The following is a 15,759-nucleotide window of genomic DNA, read 5'->3' as shown; positions in this document are numbered from 1 at the left end:
AGACCTTGTAAGTAAGTGGTGGCCTTGGAATCCAAGTCGACACTTGGGCCCAGGAATGTTGTCCCAGGCCTTCTGCTCTCACATGGAAGTCTGCAGTTATGCAGTAGCTTTCAAGTCAGAAGAATATCTTCAACAGGCCTCCCACCTCAAAGCTTCTGAATTTCTGATTATTTACAAGACTGCAAACCACTTCTAACCATGCTCAAATCCAAGTATTTGGACGATGAAGTAAATGATGTCTTTTTAAATTTATTTGGTTTCTAGTTCAGCAATTCTTAAACCTCCTGCACGTCTGAACCACCTGTGGAAGTTTCTAAACATAACATATGGCCAGGCTCTGGACCAAACACACGAATCTCAGGGCTTAGGACCTGATAGCTGTATTTTTTTTTTAAGTTTCGAAGGTAATTCTGATGATCACCATCTTTAAGAACCACTGCTCCATGGTATGCTTTCCAACAGTTCACTTACAGGACCCTCAGCTTTAAGCAAAATTATAACTAAGAAGCTCAAGGAACAAGACATATCCTTTTTCTCTTTTTTCAAGAGTTTTTTGTTTTCTTTAAAAAAAAAGGAAACTAAATTTAAAAACTCCTTAGAGTAAACATTTTTTATCTTCCCATCATCATCTTCTTCCTTGGCACACAGAAGGGTGCCAATCTCTTCTCTAGAGTGGACACTAGGCCAGGGTGACGACACTGGTCTCCATTTGTGCCAGGCACCCACATTAACGCATCAAGGGTGAAATACGGTTTCTAACCTGAATTCTGCAGTTCACGGTTGTAGACAGCCAGCATGATGGTCAGAGGGCTGGATTAGGAGAAGTCATGGAGCTGTAATCCTTGCTCTGGTTCCATAGCTGTACATTTTGGATCAAGTTATTTAACTACTCTAAGCTTCAGTTTCCTCAACTGTTATATAGGAATAATGTCTGCCCAAATTTTTTCAAAGTTATTTATAGGATCAAGTGGAATGAGACATGTGAATGCATTTTCTTAATGTATGGAGCACTATACCTTTGGACAAGGTTATTACCGAGGTGTACAATCTTACCTATATATGACAATAAAATCATGTAGGAATGTTAGTGATGACAAACCAACTGATTTTTGGTCCCAGTACCAATTTCTACTGGGGCACTGCACTAGGGCAAGTCTTCAAAACCTCTGATACTGGGGCTTCCCTGGTGGCGCAGTGGTTAAGAATACACCTGCCAATGCAGGGGACACGGGTTCAAGCCCTGGCCCGGGAAGATCCCACATGCCGCGGAGCAACTAAGCCCGTGCGCCACAACTACTGAGCCTGCACTCAAGAGCCCACAAGCCACAACTACTGAAGCCTGCGTGCCTAAAGCCCATGCTCCACAACAAGAGAAGCCACTGCAATGAGAAGCCCACGCCACGCAATGAAGCGTAGCTCCCGATCTCCACAACTAGAGAAAGCCCGTGCACAGCAATGACGACCCAACACAGCCAAAAATAAAAACAAACAAATAAATAAATTTATATATATATATATATATATATATATATATATATATATAAAATCTCTGATACTGCTTGGAACAGTGATGGCGAGGGTTCCCCTAAATTCTTAGATGAGACTAACTCTGAAGAACAATCAGATGCTCTGGAATAATAGACACTTCAAAGATTTAAGAAAATCATTGCCAGGGATGTGAAAACTAGAAAAATATACTGGTATTTTAGGAAGAACATTTTAAAATAAATTTTATTAAGGGTGATAAATTTCAATGATTAATAAAATATTTAAGGTAAGGTCACCTTATGTTGCTTCTCAGCCGTTACACGTCTATGATTATTTCTAATAATTATGCAGTGGGGAAAATTTCACATACCTGTATCTATGTTACCAAGTTACCATCCATGAATAATTTAAACAAGCGGATGAACACAACTCTCAATGCAAGAGAAATGGCCACAGGAATGGGCAGGAGGACAGTCATTTTCATGAAGAAGGAAGGAAGATTTAAGACTTTGGGATTTCTACTTATTGGTTTTTCTCTAGAACAACAGTTTTCCAACTGGGTTTTGCAGACAAGAGTGTCAAGAGCCTTCTTGCAAGGGGCTAAATTGAGGTCAAGGAGACAGGACACTGATGTTCCCACCTGCAGTTCAACTAACTCAGCCCTGCTTATTTTTGTTTTACACATTGGGATTTTAAGTAAGATTGTATTACAGGAAAAAAAAAAATCCTGCAATGTACTTATTTACATTTATACCACTAATTTGGAGGTTAGAGGACCTGTGTCTAACCCTCTGATTTTGTCTCAAAGAACAAAGAATGAATGGAATAGTCCTGGCACTATTTATTTATGGCTTATTCTTTTTTTATTTATGGATTTATGGTTTATTCTGATTGCCCTGCTCAGGAGTGAAGGAGAAGGTTAGAAACGTGGCTATAGGTTTGGTATTAGAAGGAAAATGGGATCTATTACTACTTCCTGATCCTGTGATTTTTTTTTTTTGAGATTCACAAGAGAATATGTGAAAATTTGCTTCTTTGTTCAGTATATCAAGAAGCTAAACATTTCTGAGTTGACGGTACCAAACTGTGCTCTAGTTCCATTGACATATTTACATGATCCACAAACACTACATACGGATCCTTACTTATTCCATGTATTTGAGCAAAAACACCTCCTGACTTCACAGTGAAAGGAGACCACCCAATGGATTGAAAAGTGGTTTTAGGAAACTCTTTAAAAAATTACAATTTAAGCATGCTATTGACTAACGTTTAAAGGCAATATAGTATTTACTACACTGATTTTTCCTTCTTTTTCTTACTCAGCATAATCATGAAACCAGCTTCTAGTAAATGGAAGCATTTTCACATTTTTAGTTTCTTTAGGGAGGAAACACACAGGGCTTATAAACACTGCAAAATAAAAGACACATTCCTGAATACTAAAAGGCCCAAACATGTCCTTGTAAGTACGGAAAAAATCCATCATAACATCAGTGGAAATGAACAGCATCTTTAGTCCAGAAGTTCTCCTTCTACTATGGCTTCTACCAGCATCATTACAAGAGTTCCTCTTGAGGGCTTCCCTGGTGGCGCAGTGGTTAAGAATCTACCTGCCAATGCAGGGCACATGGGTTCAAACCCTGGTCGGGGAAGATCCCACGTGCCACGGAGCAACTAAGCCCATGTGCCACAACTACTGAGCCTGCACTCTAGAGCCCGCAAGCCACAATAACTGAAGCCCGCGCGCCTAGAGCCCGTGCTCTGCAACAAGAGAAGCCGCCTCAATGAGAAGCCTGCACACTGCAACAAAGAGTAGGCCCCGCTCGCCACAACTAGAGAAAGCCCGCGTGCAGCAACGAAGACACAACACAGCCAATAAACAAACAAACAAACAAACAAACAAATAAATAAATAAAAGAATTCCTCTTGAAATATCCTCAAATAATAGCAAAATGTTTAAGACACTAACAAGCATTTTTGTTGCCTTAATTTGAACATGAAATGATACCTGATTGTTATATATAAAAAAAGATTAATCTCTTAAAAGTGACATAAATTCTTCCAAAATATTACAATCCATAACTGAAAATACAGGATGGGCAGGAAGTTCTGAAATGACTCAGAGAATTCATTCAATAGATTTTTAAAATACTCTTTTGAAGTGAGTATATGAAGAGGTAATGGAAGACTTAACTGGCAGAATCACTGGAGTTCCTTATCAAGGGGCACCTGAAGATGGATGGATCCATCTAGCCCAGTGCCTGGCACCCACTGGGCACTCAATTAACACTTGATGAATTAATAAATAAAAGAATCATTCCCTGCATGTAATACTTTTACTTTTTCTTTAAAGAAAAGCTTTGAAACAGGAGAAAACATACATGTAGCAACATGAACTATATATAAAATATGTGATGCTCTAAAGGGGATGTAAACAGTAAACTGCTTGCTTTGATGACTGACAATATGAATATTTGAAAGCAGTATTAGAGACCATGAGGAATAAATATTCATGAGTACTAGGAGTGGTCCATGCAACCTAGGGTCTAAACTTGCATTTTAATGACATCTCCATGTTGGTTAATCTCCAACTGATCTACAGAAGAGCAAAATAAGTTATAAAAAAAAAAAGTTAACTCCATCCATGTTGAAGCCTGAAGGGGTTGGGGGGAGGGGTCCACTGATTTGACAGTTTACATTTAAAAAAAGAAACTCTTTGGAAAGCTGAGGATTCTGCAGTTCCCAGAAGGGGACAGTGAATGTTGAGGGGTTTTTTCAGTTCAGTTGCTGAACTCTCTAAAAAATCTAATGTCAAAGGCTAATTTCTTAAGCAATTTGGGCATCTGAATCTGATCAGGATTCTCTTTTTAAACATTCCATTCTGTCTGATTCAAAGGAAAAATAATTACTTTTGTAAGCATGAAAAAAGTAAAAGCCCGCACTTTGCAAAGAAATGGGAAGGATTTCTGATGCTCAATTTATGATACGGCCCCTATCTCAGGTAGAGGATCCAAAGACAGAAATATATGATCGTCATTAGGATTGTATATGAACTCAAAATAAGGAGCATACTTATGATATGATCAATATATTTGAAAAACTTAGGAGTACAAAGGTACTTCAGAATGTACCTAACTCTGACCTCTCATGTTAATAGCTGTCCTTTCTGAATGGGTTTCAGCCTCTGCTTAAATATCTATAACAGGAAACTGATCATATTCCAAAGAAGCTTCTTTTTTTCTTTGTTAGATCATAATTCCCTCAACACAGTGCTTTGTATGCAGTGAGCCTGCAATATTTGCTTAATTAAATGGAACTGAAAGTTCTTCTAGATACTACGTACAGTGCCTAAATTCTATCACTGGTCCTAGACCTGCTCTCTGGGGCAACATAAAAAAAACTCTCTCCCTCCTCCATGTGCCAGTTCTTTACACTCGTGAAGACTGTCCTCTAAATTAGGACGTCAAAAACATGTCACACATGTTGCCACTCTAATCCCCCAGCCGTGGCAGGCAGAAACAGTCAGAACATTCTTTCTCATTGAGGCTGGACAGCTCCAGAATTCTTCTTAACCCAGCCTTCCAGGTACCTACCATCATGTGATTTAGATTACCTAAGGTAGAAAGAATACATTCACCATTCCAGACTAAGTTTTCTTGTCCCCAAGCCACCCATTCCAAGTTCTCTCAGCCATTCCTCACTTGCCAATGGTTTCCAACTTCCTATGCATCATGATCACAGTGATCACAATATACACCAATTTGTCAATGCTGTACCGAAAGCAACCTATTTCAGTTCCTTAAACGGAAGATATTCCATACATAGTCTACTTTAGAAATGGGGGGAAATTATTAGTTTCTCCATTTGCGTGTTAGGCTTCTACTAGTACAGACCAAAACACAATAACTTCGTCCAAAGCCCCCCACCACACACCAACACACACACACACCACTGGCTCCCACTGAACCTGCAGTTTCCTTTGTACAGTCCAAGTCAGCCCCCAAAACCTTGTCTCAACTCCATATTCTCTCTATTTATACAGTTGACTTTTAACCTAACCACAGTATTTTACATTTAAGTAAATGTAAATGATCCAGGTTCTATCATCCAACAGAATGTCTGCTGGCTTTATGTTTCAAAATGATAAGCCCATCATCTGTGACTTCAGATACATTATCAGCCAGTGTGTGAATGTTGGATGTGCTTTCCCCATGTTTTGTAAGAGAGAACACCTTCACCAGTCTGGTCTAGGAATGTGGCCTGGGACTCCACCAAGCATCTCTGCCCGCAGCATGAAGCAAATTTCTTGGCCTTCAGATTCTGCATGATGTAAAAGAAATTTATCTGTGTTTAAAAACACTCCCCATGATTCAAGAAACAGATGAATATGTGAAAAGACAGAAAAACTTGTTTCGATTTGAGCACAGGTTCCATTTTCAAAAGCAGAAAGCAAGTATCAGAAAAGGCAGCAAATGCTGATGGTAACAGCTCCAAACCAAGGGCGATTAGACTAAATCCCATGTGGCAAAAATTTTATTCAAGGAGTTTCCTTCTATCTCTCTCTCCCTCTCCCACCGCACCCCCATCTCTCTCTATATATACATAAGCTATAGATATATAGCTATTTTTTTAGTAATGTTTTTCCTGAAAAGTAAAGTTTTCTGCACCTGATTGCTTCTATGCATGACGCAGACAATATAATGACTTTCTTTGGTTAACTGCTTACCAGAAATTGGAACAAACTTAACATATACCATCTTCCATTCCCTGAAGCACAATGACTGGCATCGCCCACCAGTACCCCAAAACTGAAAACATTTAAACGAAAATCCACCAGTAGCTTTATAGTTGCTACTGTCTAAATCAGCTTTAACATTTCATATGTTCCAAACATGACAACTTTACGAGTGAGCCAAATTGTACATAAGAAATTTTAGAATTAAGTCAACTAAAGGGCAGTTATAATACATACTAGAAAAACAAAAATATTATTACATTTATTTCTTCCAATTTCTGCCTCTCTGCCAGCAAAACAAATACACATTTTTCTATAATTATAAAGTTTCTTCATTGCCCACATTGCTAGTCAGAAGCTTAGGCAACTATTAGTCAATCTATTTGTTCATTCAACAATATTTGCCTAAGTGCCTCTTCTGCTACCAGAATCATTTTGGATACTATTGTGGAAGCATGCAAAAATGAATGAAATGCAGATTTTGTCATCAAAGAATTTTAAGCTAATTTGTAATTATTGGCTCCTGGCTCCATTACCGGTTTTGGTGCTGGTTCAGATGTACATCTTTATTTATTCTAAGGTTGAGGCAACTCTTAAAATTGCCTTCTCCTTGTCCTTTCCCCGCCCCTTACTTTTTTGGTGTTTAAAGTCTTGCCACATACATGACCTTTTATTTTACTCTTAATTCTTCTCAAATCATTAAAGTTAAAATAAGATCACAGATCAAAGACATTCTTAAGGTCTCTCTACTCTACTTATTTGGTGTTATTATATCTCAGAAAGGGCTATGGATTGCCTGTAGCAAGTAAATAAAATCAGAGCCTTTGTATTCAATGCTTCAACATATATCCTTGAAAATAATAAATGTTAAAAAGGAGGCCAGCCCTTATTCCCGGCAGGTTATTCTACATTTGGCTAATATTAAAATGTTAAAAGGACTTAGTGTAGGTATTGAGGTATGGGTATGGATCTGCCTGTTTTAAAATCTCATCTACAATCCCAAGTGCACCCTAAGCCATACCCTCCCTGCCCTCCCCCGCACATACACTCACCAAATCCGAATAGGGTGGCAAGGCAATCCTAGTAACTGTAGCCTTAGAAAATGGCTCATATGGCAAATAAGCTGTTTGGCTGGTAAAGCTGGTGATTTTGTTCTCTAGGTGGCGCTATTACTTCAACTTTTGATGAGTTGCTTAAATTCCTTCCAACTGTCCGTTTATCTTCTTTCCATTTCCATCACATAAATCTTAATTTTATACATACTAGTTGTAATTAAATGAAAGATTGCCTTCTAGTTTGATTTTAATAAGCCACTTGAGGTTAAGTGATTTTTCTACCATATGATTTTACACATTTCCTGGTTATGCTGTCTTAGATTTAAAGAATCTTCCTTTGCCCTGCCTTATCCCTTTAAAATGCAGGGGCATGTCAAAAACACAGAGGGTCGTCATAAAGCTTCAGTCAGACCAAAGGAACCAAGATGAAAGCACATTTAAGAGCTACTAGGTTCTGTGAACTTTCAAAATCAAGACATTACTACCGTGACAACCAATGAAAAGTTCTTTCAAGTGAACCTCTGGGGAAAACTGCATAACATTCGTTATTCTCTGGGCTCTTCGGAAATAAACTTTTATTTTATTATGGCTGTCACTGAAGCTTGTGAATTGACTTTGCTTCCCCTCCAGTCACTCTCCTGTTCTACACCCAGCCCCCAATTCATCTAATGGAACCATGCTCAAACTTTAGGCAACGTATAGATGAGATATCAAGGCAATGAGTCACTTCTTAGCATCCAGTATTATTGGGTCAGATTTGTTTCACCAAGAGTATAAGTGTCCCAGAGTTTGCACTTGAATTTGAGTACTTTCATTTAAATACTTCTTATTCATGTTTTTCTTACAGAAATAAGAATACCTTCCAGTTCACTTAGAAAACATGCGCATTTACCACTCCCTCACCCCAGAAAAGGTTTTCCAAAGTCCATATATCAGTGAGCTCCATTGTTTCGTGTCTATCATCAATAATGATTCCATATATTTAATAAATGGGTCCATGACTTTTCTAAGGCTTTAGTATAAGTATTCTGGAAAGTCAGAGATGCATTTAAAGTATAAAATGATTTAGGATTAAGTAATTCTATGCCTTAAGTGGAAGTTTAAGGAGACTTTGAGGACACTTGTCTAAGCTTAAAAATACCAATGCCTTCCTCTGTTTCCTAGGGTTAAACCCCACATACAAATGACATACGGATTTCATTTGCCAACATCAATTACTGTTTGACATTACTCCATACTAAACAGAGTAAATGGATGAAGAGTGTAACCAAGAAGTTCACTCATTCACTTTTTGAATGCCCATCTGGGCATGTTATTCATCCTAACAAAGAAAATTTATCACAATGTAATTTAACGTTCAAATGATTTCTTCCTCCATTGAACAACAGCCAGCTGTTTTAAACCTAGAATTCCCCGGAATTCTCTCCTCCTTTCCTCTATTAAAATGCAATTCACAGCTTGAGATTACAGAGCCTGCCAGTGGCTGAAAGGCTGCACTAGATGGTTGAGAGTACTTCAATTAAGCAGCAATTTTGCAATTAGTGGAAACCGAGTGCTCCATAACAATTGTTTGACAACAAGTTGAGACAAGTTAGCAATTACCCTATTGAAGGGATATAGTCACATGCTTTGGGCTAGGCTAGGCTAGCCCCCTCACACAAACAAATCTTCTACACAGGGAAATGAAAGTTGAAAATTATGTTTCAACCATTAAAATAAATTCAGTATTATGGACATCTGAAATAGCAGTGCTTCTCATTTTAAAAGGTATTCAGAGTTGAGCTTTCATATATTTAATACTTCTCCATGCTGTTTTCATTCAAGCAGTCTAAAATCGTTCTTCTGTCTACTCTGGGACTAACCTACAAAACCTAAAATGTTAATCAACTACTAGTATATGACCTTTCCATTGTGTACATCTTCAATATTCTTGAAGCTCAGTAGAAGATAAAGTCTATGGTTGAGACCCAAAGCTGCTGGCTGTTACATTCCACAAATTCACTACCTGCATGTAGGGGCTGTGGATGGATGTGTGTGACCCAGGTTGGGTGGTGGCGGAGGTGTTGGATACTTACAGAAGATTCTGAAGACAAATGTACAAAAACATAAACAAGCTCTTTGCTGTACTATCAGGTGGGTGTGCTCAGCTTGCTGTGTGTGTTTAAGTTACAAACCAGAGCTATTTATGTTGAAAAGAAATGAGATTATCAATCATATGCCTTTTGACTATTGAAAAGCTGGGACTCTTAACCATTCCAGGAAGAAGAGAATAACTTACATTCTAATGGTGCCCTTATTAAACAGGAAACTCAAGGACTTTGAGCCAGGATTTTAGAAATTTGCATTATTTACAGGACTTTCCTCTCTCCTAGTGAATCAAAATGAACCAGCAATATTCCAGCACCTTCTCACCCCTCTGTGGCCATTTTGAGATTTAGGCAATTAACTCACATAGTATAAATGAATCATTTGAGGAGATCATTGCATTTTAGGCAAATGATCACTTTCTTAGTTCCTTCTGTTTGCAAGTAAAAGTTACACTTATTGAAAAGACATCCTAAAACAGAGCTCCTAAATGCTTTATTTTCTGGATATTCAAATGTTGACCTGCTATAAATCTCAAAAGACCTTAAATATCATCTTAAAATAAACAAGATTTCCAGTTACTAATTCAGCTCTGAATAGGCAATGAAAGGCTCCAAAGGTATGTGAAAAATTACTCTGTTATTTTCCTTTTTAAAAAAATGTGATGTCTAAGTGTGTCTGCAATGTTCTAATGCTTCAAAACATGTACGTAAGTCTTGTTTATCTGGAAATCATTTCTTTCTGCTTATATCATTCATAAATAGAAAACGTTCTGTAATGACTTAAAATAGCTCTACATACACAGTGCTTCTCCTGTCATAATACTTAGTACCGGTCTATATTTACCAACATTTATCACATTTTGCAAAATAAAGTGGAAGAAAAAAAAGACAACGACTTTATGGCCCTGGAATTCCAGTAAGGGTAACCAATGTGTTTTAAATTCCAGTAAAGGTATGGTTACATTTCAACAAGTGTCTCTTTCCTTTCTCTTACCTCCGCTGCAAGTCCAGTAGTAAACTTACAAAAGAAGAATCTTAAGCAAGGTATTTGCAAAATCAAGGAACAGGAGTTAGAGACTGTTTTAAAGGGGTGTGGTTCCCAGGGTCAAAACTTTGTGATCTATTACTTATAATAATAATAATTTGAAGTGCTACATGCCATAATCTCAGAAACCTTCAACCTAAAAATAATGTAAACATCGAGGGGTCCCATGTTTAGATGAATTAAATCTGTAACTATACCTCAATAAATTAAAATGCAAAAAATGTAAGTATATACAAATATACTTTTAAGCCTCTGACTTTATAACAAACATATAAAAAAAATTTTTTTTGGATAAAATTAAAGGAGAAGGGGTATTTTCCCAAAAGTCAAGCCAATTTGAAGGTCTCATTTAATAACATTATATCCTATTAAAAATCAATATGCAGTCTTATATGCAGTGAAAAATCAACGTTCCCAATTACATATGGCTTTGCTTTAAAAGATAACTGTACTAGAATTAATAAACACTCAGAAATATGCTTTCCTTTGCTTCTGGCCAAGAACATTCCTGCATTCTTGTCAGAAAACGTTCGCTGTTTACTGCTGACGTAGAGAAGTAAGCGTTGAGATCCCTGAAGGACACTAAAATGAGATCCAGGAATCCCCAACACACCACTAACCGTAGCCTGTCAAAGCTCCCCCAGCTCAAGGAAAACTTTTTGCATTGGAGCCAAAGAGGCGCAACGAGTCGAAATTCATCCGAGTCGGGAGTCAGAAGCGTCATTCAACAAGTCCCTCCTACCAGCTACTGAAGGGATTCCGCAAAGCCGTCTCTTACCACTTCCCCACCCCCAGCAGCTGCTCGGGGCAGCTTGGCCGGCAGAGGGCACCCTCTACCTTCCCTAGCGCCTTTCTCCCCACCCCCCACCCCCCACCTCCTTCGGGCCCCTCCAACCGAGTCCCTCCACCCCGCTCCACCCGCAACACACAAACACAGCATCCTCCGACAGTCACTCTAGCTCACCCCAGCAGCCCCAAGGCTTTTCTTCCCTAGAGGTGCCACCGGTCTGCAATTCCCCTTCTCTGCCCGTCGAGCAAAAATCCTCCAACCCTCAGCTATTTCTTTCCAGGCACGGCTCACTCACCCATTTCCTCTTCCCGGCTCTGCATCCCCAGAGACCTACCCCAGTCACAACCTGTCCCCCTCAATACACACACACATCCCTCCCAGCCCCCGAAAGTCAAAACCTTTTACTTTCCTGGAAGGTGCCTCAAGGGAGGGGCACGGGATGGAGAGAGGTGTGGGCACAACTAGCCCCGGAGTCCCGCAGCCCCTTTCACGTCCGAGCTGCAGCGGTGTCTCAAGTTTCCCGAGATAAACTGGTACTGGACCAGGATAAGTCCGCTTTGATCTCAACTCTTGGGGAGCAGGTGACAGTGTGCAGCTTGGCTGGAGCCCCGGACGGGGATGCGGGCTGAGGGAGCAAGGGGCCCCCCGAAATCTGCGCGGGGACATCCCAGCCCATGGGAAAGATTCCTATCTCAGCCCCAAGCCCGTCACCTCAGTCGGGGCCCCCGACAGCTGGCTCCCTGGCCGCTCTCACAGCCTCTCCTCTGCTGGAGAAGGGTTTCGGGGGACCGCGGAGCGCCGTCTTCCCCCATCGCGCAGCTCTGCGTCTCCTCTTGGCTTTCTCTCCCCCACTTCGGGGCTTCCAGGCGTTCCTCTCCCTCGGGGGTCCTGGCTGCCCCTCTGGATCGTGGGGTGGGAGGAGAAAGCTCCAAAGGAGCAACTCAAAGTCCCCCCTTCTCGGGACTCGTGCAAGGGAGGAAAGGAGGAGTTCTGGCCTCTTCCCATAACTTCGGGACCCCCCCCACCAGCCAACTTTCGCCGGCGGATCGGCGGCTCCCGCGCCAAGACCCACGCCCGATGCTCGCCTACCTCGGGGTTCACACAAAGCTCACGGGTCCCCGGCGGCGGAGTCACATCGTTGGCCCTCTCCTGGCCCCTGCGCCCAGCCCCGGTCCCCGTCGCGGAGCCGCTCGCCGCTGGCCCCACAGAAGCGGGTGGCAGCTGCAGTTGAAGCGTCTCATCAAAGCTTCTCTAGGAGGAGGTGGGGGGCGCGCCGGGCCGGTTCCTCGGCCCCGCCCCGGAGCCCGTGGCGCGACGGGGTGCGCGGGACGGCGAGCGGGCGGGTGCGCCCCGGCGCGGCGGCGACGGGGACCCAGAGCTCCAGCCTGCGCCTCGAGCTCGGGTCAGACATTATTTAGCTCTTCGGTTGAGCTTCGATTGGTCAAACGGCGCCGCCCCCCGCCCCCCACCCCCGAGCTCGCCCGCGCCACCGAGACCCGTGCGGGGCGTCAGCTTAAAGGGGACGCCTCGCCTTTCCCTTGCCCCTGCTCGGCTTCAGGGACTCCCCGGGCTTCCGAAGCTCCCCGGACCCGCGCGCCCCGTTCCGCCAGTCGCTGGGGGCCCGCGACGTGGCCCCGCAAGCCCCGCGCCCGTCCCTGGGGCGACCCAACTGGACGCGCGCGCCACGCCCGCGGCTCTGAGAGGCGACCTAGCCCCCGCCCCGGGGAACCCCTCGTCCCGCGCCCTCCGCGTAAACCCAGGCTGTGCGCGCCGGGGCGGGAGCTAGCGAGCGCGAATCCAGAGCCCCCAGGGTCTTGCTCCCCTCCTCGGCAACTCCCTCCGCCCCATCCCGGCACCCAAGTTCTGTGGGAGAGGGCGTGCGTTTCCCGGGCCATGGACACACCTTCCCGCACCTTCCCGCACGACGGAGCTTGAAAACGCGAGCACACAATGAAATCGCATGGAGCATGGGGGCTACTGGTTTACTCCGCTACCTTAAACACGCCGCGGCTTAAACAGAGTTCGTGCACTGACCTCTCCGGAGTTTGCCTAATAGGAATTCAATCAAGATAATAACGGCATTTTTTATTAATGAACGCCCCCAGATAACGTTACACCAAGTTACTTGCTCCAGCCAGGAAGCCGAGGCAACGACAGACCTCACTCAAGCCATACGCTTTCTAGCCGACCAGAGAAAAACGGCAAGAGAAAGAAAGAAAAGAAACCCACCTTATTAGTCACTACTTGTCAAAGTAAACATCAAGGCAGCTGCTCTGGGGAAGACTTCGGCACCGAAACTCCCAGACTCTATTCTTTTTTCACGTTCCCTTTGGTTAAAAAGAAGTGGTAGGGGGGAGTCTTTGGTGCCTGGTATGTACTCCTTCTGTTCTGCAGCAAAGAAGTTAAATTATTGATAGTGGAAATTGCATGGCGGAGGTAATACTCGCACCCCCTGAGCGAAGAGCTCCATTTGATCTCGGCAGCAGGGAGATTTCATGCTAGCTCGCCTGGGGGAGCGGCTGCGCGAGCAGCACTCTCCGGGTGAATGGGAAAGTGGGTGGGAGTCCACGAGAGGGCTCCACGGTGCCTTGACGTGCGCTGTCATATGATACCTCCGCTGCCTCGAAATAGACACTCTAGTGCACGAATTACCAGAATCAAAATTCAGCGCATTTAAAATGATACATCTTTTATTAGAAGAGTTCCGTTAAAGGGCATTGCATGGTTCTGCAGATGTTTTCAGTTCCCTCCCTAGCAAACTTACACACATAAAACAACCCTTTTAATAAAGAACCTGGGCAGCAAAGATAAATAAAAAGCCTCTGTTTAAACGTGTGTGTGTGTGTGTGTGTGTGTGTGTGTAGGGGGTGGGCAGTTGGCTCAATTAATCCTCACCTCGCGCCCCTCCCCCCGCAGCAGAAGAGCAGTCTTTCGGATTCTTAGTTGCAGGTAGCCGAGACCCTTGGAGAGAATTTAAGTGGCTAGGGTCCAGAGGACCATTTTCATTTTGCCATTGGACGAACGTTTTCAAACGTCTACCTAGGTTCCTGCTTTAAAGCTGAATTTTCTTCCCATTAGTTCGACCGATCCGTAAGCACTAGGACAGACCTTAAAATTTAGAATAAGGAACGGAACAAGACCCCAGCATTTAACTTGGAGTCCTTGGACCTCCTCCGAGCATAAAAAAACACCTGGGTTGCCTATTAAAATGCAGAGTTCTCCTCCTGAAATTGTGATTTAGTAAGGGTGGGGCAGCGTCCATAAATTAGCATTTTAACAAGCACCTCTAGTGATTGGGAAGCAGAAAATCTGAGGTTACACTTTGAGAAACATTCTTTCTTAAGAGATGCATAAATGAGTGTCACAGCAATCTCCCCCCAAATTTGGTAGGCAGTTTTATGTGTATGTGCATTTTTTTCTGTAATCTCAAAGGGGTTTGACCTAATAATTGCTAAGACTCACTGCTTTAAAAATTTCTCTAAACAGTCCAACATTAATTTGGGGAAAGGGAAAGATTTATAAACAGTTTCCTTTCCTGGACCCTCCTGTGGTTATCAAAAATGTGCTGTTGAACTGAGTATATAATATCATTATATACTCAGTTCAGTTTACCTAAGGGTTTACAGTTTAAAAAATGAGTGCACTTATATTAGCTGTTTTAGAGCTCCTAAAGACCAGTCACAGAAATTATTATTCCTATTTTATAAATGAAAACCTGAGGCTCGGTGCCACAAAATAATTTGCCCAAGTTCACACAGTTAAATGCCAGAGATAAGACTTTAATAAATCAGAAACTCTAGCTAGAAATATCCCTGCCTCTCTCCACCCCTAATAAAGGGAAGCTGTCTGTTTCTTGGAAGTGTTATCAGGATGTGTGATCTTTCAGAGCCTCTTTGCAAACTGTTGGACTGAATAGTCAAATTATTCAAATACATGCATATTCTTAGAGTGTCACACATTTAGCTTTGCACCTCTATCAACTTGAGGGTATACATCACCAATACAAACTACCGTACAGCACAGATGGTGAAGTATATTGTGGAATATTTAATGTAAGTGAAATAGACTGGCTAGTGGGAAGCAATGAAGGACAGAGGCCAAGAAGCCCAGCCTGGCCACCTCAAAGAACCTCTGAATTGATTGCCAGGGGTGTAGGCTGAATGCAGACACAATTTCTTTTAATATGGCAAAACAACTTGAGAGGCTAGATTATAAATTTAAAAAAACAAAACTTGTACTGATTTATAAAGTACTGGAGGAGCCCTACCCTAAGATTTTTTTTAATAATTTTATGCTAACTTCAAACCAATGCTTACTTTCCAACTTTAAATTTGCTTGAAAATGAATTATTTCCACAGTTTTTTAAGCTCATTTGTAATTTAGTTCCTTCCTGAAAAATACCTAGCCAGTGCATATCAAGAATCTTAGCATTCTCAGTGCTGCTGAGTGAGAAGTTATGGCAAATCTATATGCTAAATTCATGTCACCACGTCAGCATTTCTGAAGGAAGGAGTGTCCTTAATTCTGAGACTCTGATTGTATCTATGGCCAGTCTT

General features: G+C 42.2%; 1 protein-coding gene across 2 annotated transcripts in view; it reads right to left on the bottom strand.

The window, feature by feature from the left end:
• The window catches only part of BDNF (brain derived neurotrophic factor), a 38,211-nt gene extending 24,480 nt beyond the window's left edge, over nt 1-13,731 (bottom strand). Inside the window, exon 1 of one of the 2 annotated variants that reach the window (XM_082629207.1) lies at nt 13,433-13,731. The gene's annotated coding sequence lies outside the window, so the exon portion shown is untranslated. Of the gene's footprint in view, nt 1-12,292; nt 12,550-13,432 lie in introns of those variants that run through there. The other variant, XM_082629206.1, reaches the window with a different exon arrangement.
• Nucleotides 13,732-15,759: the final 2,028 nt, after the last annotated feature.

This window comes from Mesoplodon mirus (assembly GCF_964341445.2).
Source record: "Mesoplodon mirus genome assembly, chromosome: 7".
NCBI classification, from domain to species: domain Eukaryota; kingdom Metazoa; phylum Chordata; class Mammalia; order Artiodactyla; family Ziphiidae; genus Mesoplodon; species Mesoplodon mirus.
The sequence above is the reverse complement of the archived record's forward strand: the minus strand, read 5'-3'. Positions and strand labels throughout refer to the sequence as shown.